At 31.0% G+C, this 12,331-nt stretch overlaps 1 protein-coding gene across 1 annotated transcript in view; it reads left to right on the top strand.

Annotated features, from left to right (window-relative positions):
• Nucleotides 1–12,331, top strand: part of LOC6042957 (trithorax group protein osa) — a 292,090-nt gene that overhangs the window by 163,014 nt on the left and 116,745 nt on the right.

The following is a 12,331-nucleotide window of genomic DNA, read 5'->3' as shown; positions in this document are numbered from 1 at the left end:
ACACACACTCACACACATTCTGAAAGACGCAAAAATAAGTGGAGGCCACCGGGGCCAAGTCAAGGGGCACCTTGCCCCCCCCCCCCCCCTCCTTTCTTACTCTCTCACTGTCGAATAAAAAAGACCAGAGAGAGAGAGAGAGCCGCAAAAAAATATGAATAAATATGCCAAGTGAGAGTCAGAAGGAAAAAAATAATGTATAAAGAGAAGAGAGGTTGAGCGGACTGAGCGGTGTTGGTGGAGGAGCTAAAAATATTTTTCATTTTATGGTAAAATGTGAAAAATAACATCCGACGAAATCGCTCGCTCGGTATAATTTGTGTTTTTATTTTCTACTGTGTATATTTGCGCTTGCCGCATGCAAAGTTGATGCTGATGGCGACCTCGATGACATGGGCGTGCTTCAATTTTGAAATCTTTTATTGGACATAATAATGCATTTTTTCTTATATTTTTTATTTCAAAATTGCAAATTGCAAATACAAATTAAAAATTTAATTGCAAATTCAAAAACTTCAAAACTTTCAAACTTTCAAACTTTCAAATTTTCAAAACTGCAAAAACTTTTAAAACTTTTAAAACTTTTTTTTTTGTTGGAGGAGCTAAAAACTTTTAAAACTTTTAAAACTTAAAAAACATTATAAACAAAACATTAAAAAACTTTAAAAACTTTAAAAACTTTAAAATTTTTAAAAACTTTAAAAACTTTAAAAACTTTAAAAAGCTTAAAAACTATAAAAACTTTAAAAACTTTAAAAACTTTTCAAACTTTTCAAACTTTTCAAACTTTTCAAACTTTTCAAACTTTTCAAACTTTTCAAACTTTTCAAACTTTTCAAACTTTTCAAACTTTTCAAGCTTTAAAAACTTTAAAAACTTTAAAAACTTTTCAAACTTTTCAAACTTTTCAAGCTTTTCAAACTTTTCAAACTTTTCAAACTTTTCAAACTTTTCAAACTTTTCAAACTTTTCAAACTTTTCAAACTTTTCAAACTTTTCAAACTTTTCAAACTTTTCAAACTTTTCAAACTTTTCAAACTTTTCAAACTTTTCAAACTTTTCAAACTTTTCAAACTTTTCAAACTTTTCAAACTTTTCAAACTTTTCAAACTTTTCAAACTTTTCAAACTTTTCAAACTTTTCAAACTTTTCAAACTTTTCAAACTTTAAAAACTTTAAAAACTTTAAAAACTTTTCAAACTTTTCAAGCTTTTCAAACTTTTCAAACTTTTCAAACTTTTCAAACTTTTCAAACTTTTCAAACTTTTCAAACTTTTCAAACTTTTCAAACTTTTCAAACTTTTCAAACTTTAAAAACTTTAAAAACTTTAAAAACTTTTCAAACTTTTCAAACTTTTCAAGCTTTTCAAACTTTTCAAACTTTTCAAACTTTTCAAGCTTTTCAAACTTTTCAAACTTTTCAAACTTTTCAAACTTTTCAAACTTTTCAAACTTTTCAAACTTTTCAAACTTTAAAAACTTTATAACTTTAAAACTTAAAAAAAGACTTTAAAAAAACTTTTTAGAAACTTTTTCTAAAACTTTTTAAAAACTTTTTCAAAAACTTTTATAAAACATTTAAAAAAAAATATATTTTTTAAACATTTAAAAAAATATAAAAAAAAACCTTTAAAAAACTTAAAAAAGCTTTTAAAAAACTATTATAAAAAATAAAAAAAAAACTTTTAAAATTGGTTAAAAAACTTTTAAAAACTTTTAAAAAACTTTTAAAAAACTTTTAAAAACTTTTTATAAACTTTTAAAAACCTTTTAAATAACTTTTAAAAACTTTTAAAAACTTTTAAAGACTTTTAAAAACCTTTTAAAAAACATTTAAAATACTTTTAAAAACCTTTTAAAAACTTTAAAACGCTTTTAAAAAACTTTTAAAAAACTTTTAAAAAACTTTTAAAAAACTTTTAAAAAACTTTTAAAAAACTTTTAAAAAACTTTTAAAAAACTTTTAAAAAACTTTTAAAAACTTTTTAAAAACTTTTAAAAACCTTTTAAAAAACTTTTTAAAACTTTTAAAATCCTTTTAAAAAACATTTAAAATACTTTTAAAAACTTTTTAAAAACTTTTTAAAAACTTTTAAAAACCTTTTAAAAAACTTTTAAAAACTTTTAAAAACTTTTAAAAACCATTTAAAAAACATTTAAAATACTTTTAAAAACCTTTTAAAAACTTTAAAACGCTTTTAAAAAACTTTTATAAAACATTAAAAAAAACTTTTAAAATTTGTTTAAAAACTTTTAAAAAACTTTGAAAAAACTTTTAAAAACCTTTTAAAAACTTTTAAAAACCTTTTCAAAACATTTAAAATACTTTAAAAATATTTTAACTTTAAAAACATTAAAAACTTTAAAAACTTTAAAAACTTTAAAAACTTTAAAAACTTTAAAAACTTTAAAAACTTTAAAAACTTTAAAAACATTTAAAAACATTTAAAAACTTTTAAAAACTTTTAAAAAGTTTTAAAAAGTTTTAAAAACTTTTAAAAAGTTTTAAAAAGTTTTAAAAACTTTTAAAAACTGTTAAAAAAAATTTAAAAGTTTTTAAGAATTTTTAAAAACTTTTCAAAACTTTTAAAAGCTTTTAAAAACTTTTAAAAACTTTTAAAACTTTTAAAAACTTTTAAAAGCTTTTAAAAACTTTTAAAACTTTTTAAAACTTTTAAAAACTTTTAAAAAAATTTAAAAACTTTTAAAAACTTTTAAAAAAATTTAAAAACTTTTAAAAAAATTTAAAAACTTTTAACATTTTTTAAAAACTTTTTAAAACTTGTAAAAACTTTTAAAAACTTTTTAAAACTTTTAAAAACTTTTAAAAACCTTTAAAAACTTTTAAAAACTTTATAAAACTTTCAAAATTTTTAAAAAATTAAAAAAAAAACATTTAAAATCTTTAAAATACTTTAAAAAATTTTAGGCCGATGCAAATATTTTTTGAAGTTTATGTCCCTCGGCTCTGACCAAAGTCGAGTGGGGAGCAAAAAATAAAAAAAATGAAATTACAAGCCTAGGTTTCAGCATTTGGATGAAAAAAGTGTTTTAAAATGCATTTTACAGGCGTACAGTTGCTTTCCAATCATTAGTTTTGAAAATATCGATGTATTGACGGATTTTTTTTCGCGAAAAATAAACTTTTCGTGGGACTGTTATATTGGTTTTTTATGAAAATTTAAAATGTTTTCAAAGGAGTTCAAACATGCTGGATATAATTATAAACGCGGGAAAATGCATTTTAACTGGTTTTACTCCAACAATGGGTTGCGTAGTTCTTCCAAGCTCAGCCTAGCAGCCTGTTTCCTCCGCATGAACTCTCCCCGTAAGCCCTACGGTCCATTTGGCCCCCACCAGCTTGGGTCACTTGCCGCAGAAATACCCTCCGCCGGGGCATTTGCCCTTTTCCCTGGCAAAGAGGCCGGCTCAAATCGCCGGTATTCGGAAGAAGGCTGACAAAAAAAAACACTGAGAGCGCCAGAGATCCTCCCCAAATCACCCAACAAAACATCCATATTCCACGTGGGTTGAAATGGATGGGAAGGACGGTAGGGGGGTACGTGCGGTTTTACCATCATTTTATTCCAAACTCGTGTGCCAGAAGCACACTCCGAGGAGTTGGCCCCCGAGACCTCCCCACAGAGAAACACCGGGCTAGACCGGGCCCTGCATGCCAGTTCGGTGGACAAGCAGTCCAACATTTGTCTGGGTTGTAATTTTAGCTATTTTTTTTATTTTTCAGTGTAATTAAAAAATAACAAAAAAGTAATTTATACAAAAAGAAATTTTATCAGCACAAGAACTTTTATCAAGCATCAAACGAGGTTTACCGAGCTGAAAAAATCGAGTTGAAAACAATATTTTATGTGTCGGTGCCAACCCTGCCGCCGGTGCCTAGTCCAGTCCAGAGCACTGGCACCGGAGCTCACCGGAGCACACCATCACTCGCACCGTCGTCGTTGGAGCAAAATGAGGACTTTACACAGTGCTTTGGCTTGTTCAAAGCATTCGAATCGAATCGAAATACGACATCGACATCGCTCGCCGAACAGCATTAAAACAGCACGGCAAAAGCACGTTGCTCGAGTCAGGGCTTTGGGCGAGGGGGGGGGGAGGGGGGAGTTGTGAGCTGGGAGTTGGGGGGAGGAGGGCACTGCTTGATGATGACTACAACGAACGAATGGTTGGTTGGTTTGGTTCAAGTTGGAGCGCTCACTCAGCACTGCTGGCTTGGCTCACTGCTGCTGCTGCTCCTCGCGGCAATCGACCGGCGATGACGACGACGACTCTGAGCTGTGCCGGTGAACACCACTAGCTCAGTGTGCACTGCTCAGCACACGGTGGGCAACGGCACAGTGGGAGAAAAGTGGACAAAATTTCCATCTGTATATTTAACGTTTTCTGGTAAAATGTTAGTCTAAATTTTTTTTTTCTTTCTTTTTATTACAGGTAAAGACGTTTGCTTACTATAGTTTCGTAAGTACATTTAAATATTGCAACAAAGTGGACGCCAAGGAATTTCAGATACATACTTAAACCAAAAAATATCATGCTGCACGCAAACTTCTTAGCATTGGATTTTCCAACGATTTTATGCATTGCTTCCTCCCAAGAAGATTCATAGTCAAAGTCAATCCATTTCCACGATTCATCTGTACAGTTAATGGTACGCAGTAGGCCTGGCCAATATAATTTCGATGTTCCAGAAACTAGCTTTGCCATGATCAGGCTTCAAAAAACTACATAAAAATCACTTAAGTAGTCATAACTTCAGATAACTTCATTTGAAAGATACTCTTATTACCTATCGAACGGTAGGTCAGATGATGGATCCGGACACAGTTTCTATCATATAAGTGAGATCCGGCCTCAAAATACTACATAAATTTCACTTAAGTGGTCATAACTTGAGACAGGGTTGACGGAATACCTATCCAATGATATACAGTATGTAAAAAAAGTATTTACACCCCTTGGGCACTATGCACATATTGTGATGAAACATCTAAACAATTTAATGTTGACAGAAACCTAGTACTACGTTTTGTTCAGAAACTCATGCCAGACATTTTGCTACAAACAGCTCATGAAAGATGATTTCTATAAAAAGTTATATAACAAATACTATTACGAAACTAAAAAGGTGCAAAAAAGTTTGTACACCTTTCGAAAAATTAACATAAATAATGTTATTTGTTGACAAATCACCATAAATCCAGTCTCCCAACTTCAAATAGGCATCCTTGACTGATTTATAAAATAATTTGGATTGAATATAAAGTTTACTAACAACTTAGTATAAAAGTTTATATAACTCTGGAAATTCTATATAAAACTTATCTAAACTTAATTTTGCAAACTTTTAATTCAACTAAATGTCAATATATTACCATATAATTGCTAAATAAACATTTTGGAGTGGGTATAACACCGTTTTGGGGTATTTGTATCGATAGAATAGATTTTTCGAATTTCGTACCAACCCGGAATTACGTCGTCGGAAAATCCGCCGGCATCGAACCGGTCCACAATTCTTAAGTCAACCTATGTGGCATCGGAAAGGGCATAAAATTTCCGATCTTTTGATACCCATACATCTAGGTTTTCTATAAAACCCACGATTTTAAATACCTAGGTAAAAACGTTGTTATGGTTTTGTTTGAGCAATCTGCCAAAAATGTATGGAATTTCGTAATTTTTGTTCTCGTGGATCAAACTTACTTTTTGCCCAGGTATTTAAAAACGTGAGTTTTATAGAAAACCTAGATGTATGGGTATCAAAAGATCGGAAATTTTATGCCCTTTTCGATGTCACATAGGTTGACTTAAAAATTATGGACCGGTTCGAATGCCGGCGGATTTTCCGACGACGTAATTCCGGGTTGGTACGAAATTCCAACGAAAAATCTATTCAATCGATACAAATACCCCAAAACGGTGTTATACCCACTCCAAAATGTTTATTTAGCAATTCTATGGTAATATATTGACATTTAGTTGAATTAAAAGTTTGCAAAATTAAGTTTAGATAAGTTTTATATAGAATTTCCAGAGTTATATAAACTTTTATACTAAGTAGTTAGTAAACTTTATATTCAATCCAAATCATTTTTTTAATCAGTCAAGGATGCCTATTTGGAGTTGGGAGACTAGATTTATGGTGATTTGTCAACAAATAACATTATTTATGTTAATTTTTCGAAAGGTGTACAAACTTTTTTTGCACCTTTTTTATTTTCGTAATAGTATTTGTTATATAACTTTTTATAGAAATCATCTTTTCATGAACTGTTTGTAGCAAAATGTTTGGCATGAGTTTCTGAACAAAACGTAGTACTAGGTTCCTGTCAAACTTTAAATTCTTTACATGTTTCATCACAAAATGTGCATAGTGCTCAAGGGGTGTAAATACTTTTTTTACATACTGTATAACATAAGGGTATTTGGTACGATTTCAGGTTATTTATCTAACTTCCGGGTATATGCGAAAATACATTTGTATACATAACTTTTGAACAACTTAAATTTTGTTGAAACTTGTTTATGGTACCCTTAACCGAGACAAGTGCGACCGATTTGGTGTAAATCATTTCAGCCAGTGCTGAGAAAACTGACTGAACAATTCTCTACGAAATCGGCAGATTTCGACCATTTTTAATTTTTGTATTTTTTTTATTTGGCTCAAACTTTGTGGGTGACCGAGCCACGTAGCCCAGTGGTAACGCTTCCGATTTGTTAGCGGTAGATCGGGGCTCAAATCCCGGCTCGGACCAACACAACTGGTGATTTTTTCCCTTCTGGATTCGATTGCATAGTAAAGGGAAGGTAGCGTATCGTCACAAACTGAACAAGACACTTTAGGAAGACAACCTATGGAATGTTAACATTAACCTTAACATGCCAGCCCCGATACTCTTTAAGGGTGTTCCCCTCATGAACTGGGAAAGATTTACTTTCAAACTTTGTCGGGGCCTTCCCTATGCCCAAAGAAGCTATTTTGTGTCATTGGTTCACCCATACAAGTCTCCATACAATTTTGGCAGCTGTCCATACAAAAATGGTACTTAAATGTTTAAACAGCTGTAATTTTTGATTTAATTTTCTGATTAATTTGGAGTCTTCGGCAAAGTTGTAGGTATTGTTGAGGACTATTGAGAAAAAAAATAGGAACACGGAAAAAAATTGCTGTTTTTTTAATCAACATTTTTTCTCAAAAACTCAATTTTGGAAAAAAAATCGAAATTTTACACCAAAAAAAAATTGGACCTCAATTTTTATGTAAAATTGAATTTGCAATCGAAAAGTACTCTACAGATTTTTTGATAAAGGGCTCCGTTTTCAAGCTATAGCCTCCGAAAGTTTGATTTTAACAAAATATTTCCAGTTTTTGCAGTTTTTTGATTTTTGAAAATAGTGACCATGAGTGACCATTTCTAAATTTTTTTTTTTGTAAGTTCGAAAAATTTGCTATGAAATTGTTTGCGAGACATTGAAGATTGAACCTCTGGATGCTGAGGCACAGCTGCCTAAAGAAAAAGAAACATGAAAATTGAAGTTTTCTAAGTCTCACCCAAACAACCTACCATTTTCTAATGTCGATATCTCAGTAACTTATGGTTCGATTTTCAATGTTAAAACATGAAGCATTTTTGAAATGTTCCGATCTTTCCGATAATAATATTTTGATTTTTTTTTTTGATTTTTCAAGACTAACATTTCAAAAGGGCGTAATATTGAATGTTTGGCCCTTTTAAAATTTTGGTAATATAACATATAACAAACCATCTGAATTTGACTAAATTGGAGTCATGAATCTTGAATCTTGTTGATAAACAAAAAAAAAACTCAATCTAAAAAAGCAGAGTTGATTTTTGTTACTGAATATAACTGGAATTATTATTGGAAAACATTTGTTTACGTTAAAAAACGCATTTTTTTGTATTAATACCATTTCTATGGTAATAATTCCACTTAATAAAAACATAAAATTGAATTCCACTTCTTTTTTCTTTTTTTTTAGTTTTTGTGATTTTTAATGAGAAATTTCAATTTTCTTAAACTTCGAACAATTTTTTTTATGTTGCATTTTCGATTTGACTTTTACACAATTCGTAAGAATCGCAAAATTTCTTTGACGCTTTTTTCCCCTTTTTCGATTAATACGTCAAATAATTTGGATTTGCTCATTTAAATGTATTTGAAACATACGAACGTTTAAATAATTTTCTATTTGACTCAATAATAATGAACGTCTAGAATTGTTTCAAAAGTACGAATCTCAAAAGCAGAATCTTGAAAGGCCGAAAATCCGAAGGCCTGATCTTTTTAGCCCAGAATGGAGTGAACCAGAGAGGGAAGACATCATTTATTTTTTCGGCATAAAATTTCTAAAACTCAATGCTGCATAAATGCAGAATTTACATAATTCTTAAAAATCCAGAAATTAAACCAATTCGGATAAAAATAATAATTAAAATAACATGCTAAATTTTCGAAAACCAACGATAATTATTTTTCGAAATATTGAATTTCAATTCTAATACATTCAGTACTTGATTTTCCAAAGTCCTTGCCAAAATGTTACTTCGAATAATCCAAATACGAGATTTAAATTTTATCAAAATATTAGTCTCTTACCAAAAAATGCTCCAAAGTAATCTAATTTAAAATGGCGGCCAAAATAACGGTATTTGGATACTGTAATATTTTATTATGTAAATCGTCATGTACCCTACAGGTCGAATTCATCTATTTGGGATCGTGAAAATCATATTGGTATTGTTTAAGTCATATTTGATTAATTATCCAAAAGTAGTGAAATCCAAATTAGTGGGAATTTCACAATATTCGTAAAGTATCGTGCCGAGCTTCCGTGGCCGTGAGGTTACGGATTTCGCCTTGTAAACGGAAGGTGATGGGTTCGATTCCTGTCTGGCTCGGCAAAGTCAGATCCCTTCAAAGAGTGAATCTGCTCACTGGGAATACTGACCGGTAGGGGACGGGTTTCCACTAGCGGCGAGCTGCACGGAGAAAAAGGAGTTCCCAAAATCGTGAACAAACGTTCATGAAAATGAGAACCACGAACAAAGTGTTCAAATCCCATGGTACGATTTTGAAAAACGTACCATGAAATTTGAACACTTTGTTCGTGGTTTCAAATTTCATGAACGCTTGTTCACGATTTTGGAGACTCTTTTTTCTCCGTGTGGGTTTCCAATCCAGAGGTCGTAAGTTTGATTCTCGTACCGGGATGATGAACCGTTAATGAGGGTAACTGTAAAAATCATACACTACCGAACAACATATTAGGAAGTTTTTTTTTCTTGAGATAGTCCACACGTAGAAAAAAGAGTCCGAAGTAGTGCGTCCTTCACGGGATTTTTCCAAAACCGGTAATTCCCGAATCCCGGGATTTTTCATATTTTATCCCGGGAATTCCCGAAAGTGAGAAAAAACTTATTTTGGTTTGGAAATTCTGATTAGATGTAGAAATAAATGAACATTTGATTAATTAATAATCGATAATTATTATAAAGCATTCAAAATTTGTACACGACATATATCAGCAATAATTTGGCATATTATGGAAATTGTTAGAATTTTAGTTTAGAAATTCAAAAATTTCCTAGTGCTTAAAATATTTTCTATTTGATTTTATGCTCTATTCAAAGACTGGGTATTAATTATTCTAAATTTGAAAAAATATCATATTTAACTATTTTTCATCAAACACCGCCACCTGGGAAAAACCAGGACAAAGGTAACAAAGTAATACGTTTAAGCCATTTTTTTTGAAAATGTTTCGATTTTTCTCCTATACCAGACTTTTGTCTTGATTTTCCCCAGTTGGCAGTAGTGATTAAAAGAATATTTGTAATATAAGTTTTAAATGAAACATGAAATTCTTAATTTATCTAAAATTTAGCATTAGCTGGTATCACTTAATTGGTGTCGCCATAGTTTTTTTTTAAATTTAAAAAAATAAGCTTTTTCAAGTGATGTCAAAGATATAAAAATAAATAAAATATATTTAAAAGAGACTTATTTAATTTAAATCACCATGATTTATTTGATATGTTTCATTTAAAATTGAAAGCAAACCAAAGAATAAACATAAAATCAATTTTATATTTCTTTTAAGCTTTCTAAAAACTGCTGTCCTTTTTAAGATTGATGGTAGATTATCACCAACTGATAGTATTGAGCTAATTCTTTGATTTTAAACATAAAAACAACAACATATAAAGAGCAATTCCAGCCCAAAACAGGAATTTTTCAGGTACTTTTTTCTCGACCCTCTCCGATTTCAATGAAACTTTGTAGACATGTTATCCTACGCTTATATAAGCCATTTTTGTGTATATGGAGCCGGTTCCACTCGATAATGGCATTTGAGAAGGGCGTAAGTGTTTTAAATATTTTTGTAATTCGGAATTTAAAAATTTCTGTATCTCGAAGCCGTTGCATCGTATCAAAAAGAGGTCAAAGACAAACTTGTAGGAAATTTGACGGGCTTTCCGAAAAAAATACACTGAAAGAAAAAAACACTCTACTTTTACGAGATTTTCGATTTTAAGTTTAAAAGTCAAATTTGAGGAGCCCACGATTTTTTCGTTCAAAATTTTTGTGAAGATAGCCTAAGATGTTACAAAAAGACTCAAGAAAAATGTAGGATGGAGCAACTCACCTAAAAAATACAAAAATCATTTACTGAAACTGTTTTTTGAAAAGTGCTCAAAACGTCAAAATTTTCACAAACCGATAGCGGAAATCGATTCCCCAGACAATTTTACATAAAAGTCTCCATATTGACTACTGTCCTAAGTCCAATCCTTGTGAAGTTACAGCGGCTTTAAAAATAAAAATGTTGAAAAAATAGATTTTTTGATGGTTTTTTGCAATTTCTATGTGACAGACTTGATTTTTCAGTCTCGTAAATATTTTTATCGAACAGCTCGTCCAATTTCCCATAAGATTGTCTTTGACCACTTTTCAAAATAACTCATTTTTCTGATGATTTAAGCTAATTTACTATCCAGGTTACTATACTACACTGAAAAAATATTATGTTTTCAGTTATGAGCAATGTAATTAGCTTATATCTGTAAGCCCATACATCCAATTGAAATGTGGTCAAAGACAATCTTATGGGAAATTGGACGAGCTTTTCGATAAAAATATTTACGAGACTGAAAAATCAAGTCTGTCACATAGAAATTGCAAAAAACCATCAAAAAATCTATTTTTTCAACATTTTTATTTTTAAAGCCGCTGTAACTTCACAAGGATTGGACTTAGGACAGTAGTCAATATGGAGACTTTTATGTAAAATTGTCTGGGGAATCGATTTCCGCTATCGGTTTGTGAAAATTTTGACGTTTTGAGCACTTTTCAAAAAACAGTTTCAGTAAATGATTTTTGTATTTTTTAGGTGAGTTGCTCCATCCTACATTTTTCTTGAGTCTTTTGTAACATCTTAGGCTATCTTCACAAAAATCGTGGGCTCCCTCAAATTTGACTTTTAAACTTAAAAATCGAAAATCTCGTAAAAGTAGAGTGTTTTTTCTTTCAGTGTATTTTTTCGGAAAGCCCGTCAAATTTCCTACAAGTTTGTCTTTGACCACTTTTGATACGATGCAACGGCTTCGAGATACAGAAATTTTAAATTCCGAATTACAAAAATATTTAAAACACTTACGCCCTTCTCAAATGTCATTATCGAGTGGAACTGGCTCCATATACACAAAAATGGCTTATATAAGCGTAGGATAACATGTCTACAAAGTTTCATTGAAATCGGAGAGGGTCGGGTACAACCGATTCCCTATTTGGCATGGAATTGCTCTAAAACAACAACATATAAAACAAAAATATTGATTTTCTGACAATTTCATAAAAATCCAGGAAAATATAAAATTCAAAAAATATTTTTCCCGTTTCCCGTGAAATTTCAAACCCGGGAAAATTGGACGCCCTAGTCCGAAGGCTTGAATGGGGAGGGCACCCAAACCTCTTTCTACTCCAAAGAAAATTCCAACTCAGGGTTCCAACTGACGACCTTCGAATTGCCAGTCCAACCTTTTATAGCAGGGAGACGACTCGGCCTAAAAATAACCAAGGTCAGTACCGACGTTTTACTTCCCCATCCGATGGAAGGTTGGAGCAGATGGAAATCGAACTCATGATCATCCGCTTACAAAGCGGTCAGCGTAACCATTCGGCTAAGCCTGCTGCCTACAAAAATTCTTATCTTCATCTAAAATAACAAAGTTCATTTTAACACTCATTTGAATGCTGAAAAGTTCAACTTTTTGGCACTTGTGTCGAA

This window comes from Culex quinquefasciatus, chromosome 3 (assembly GCF_015732765.1).
Source record: "Culex quinquefasciatus strain JHB chromosome 3, VPISU_Cqui_1.0_pri_paternal, whole genome shotgun sequence".
Lineage (NCBI taxonomy): Eukaryota > Metazoa > Arthropoda > Insecta > Diptera > Culicidae > Culex > Culex quinquefasciatus.
This window is presented reverse-complemented; position numbering and strand designations above follow the sequence as displayed.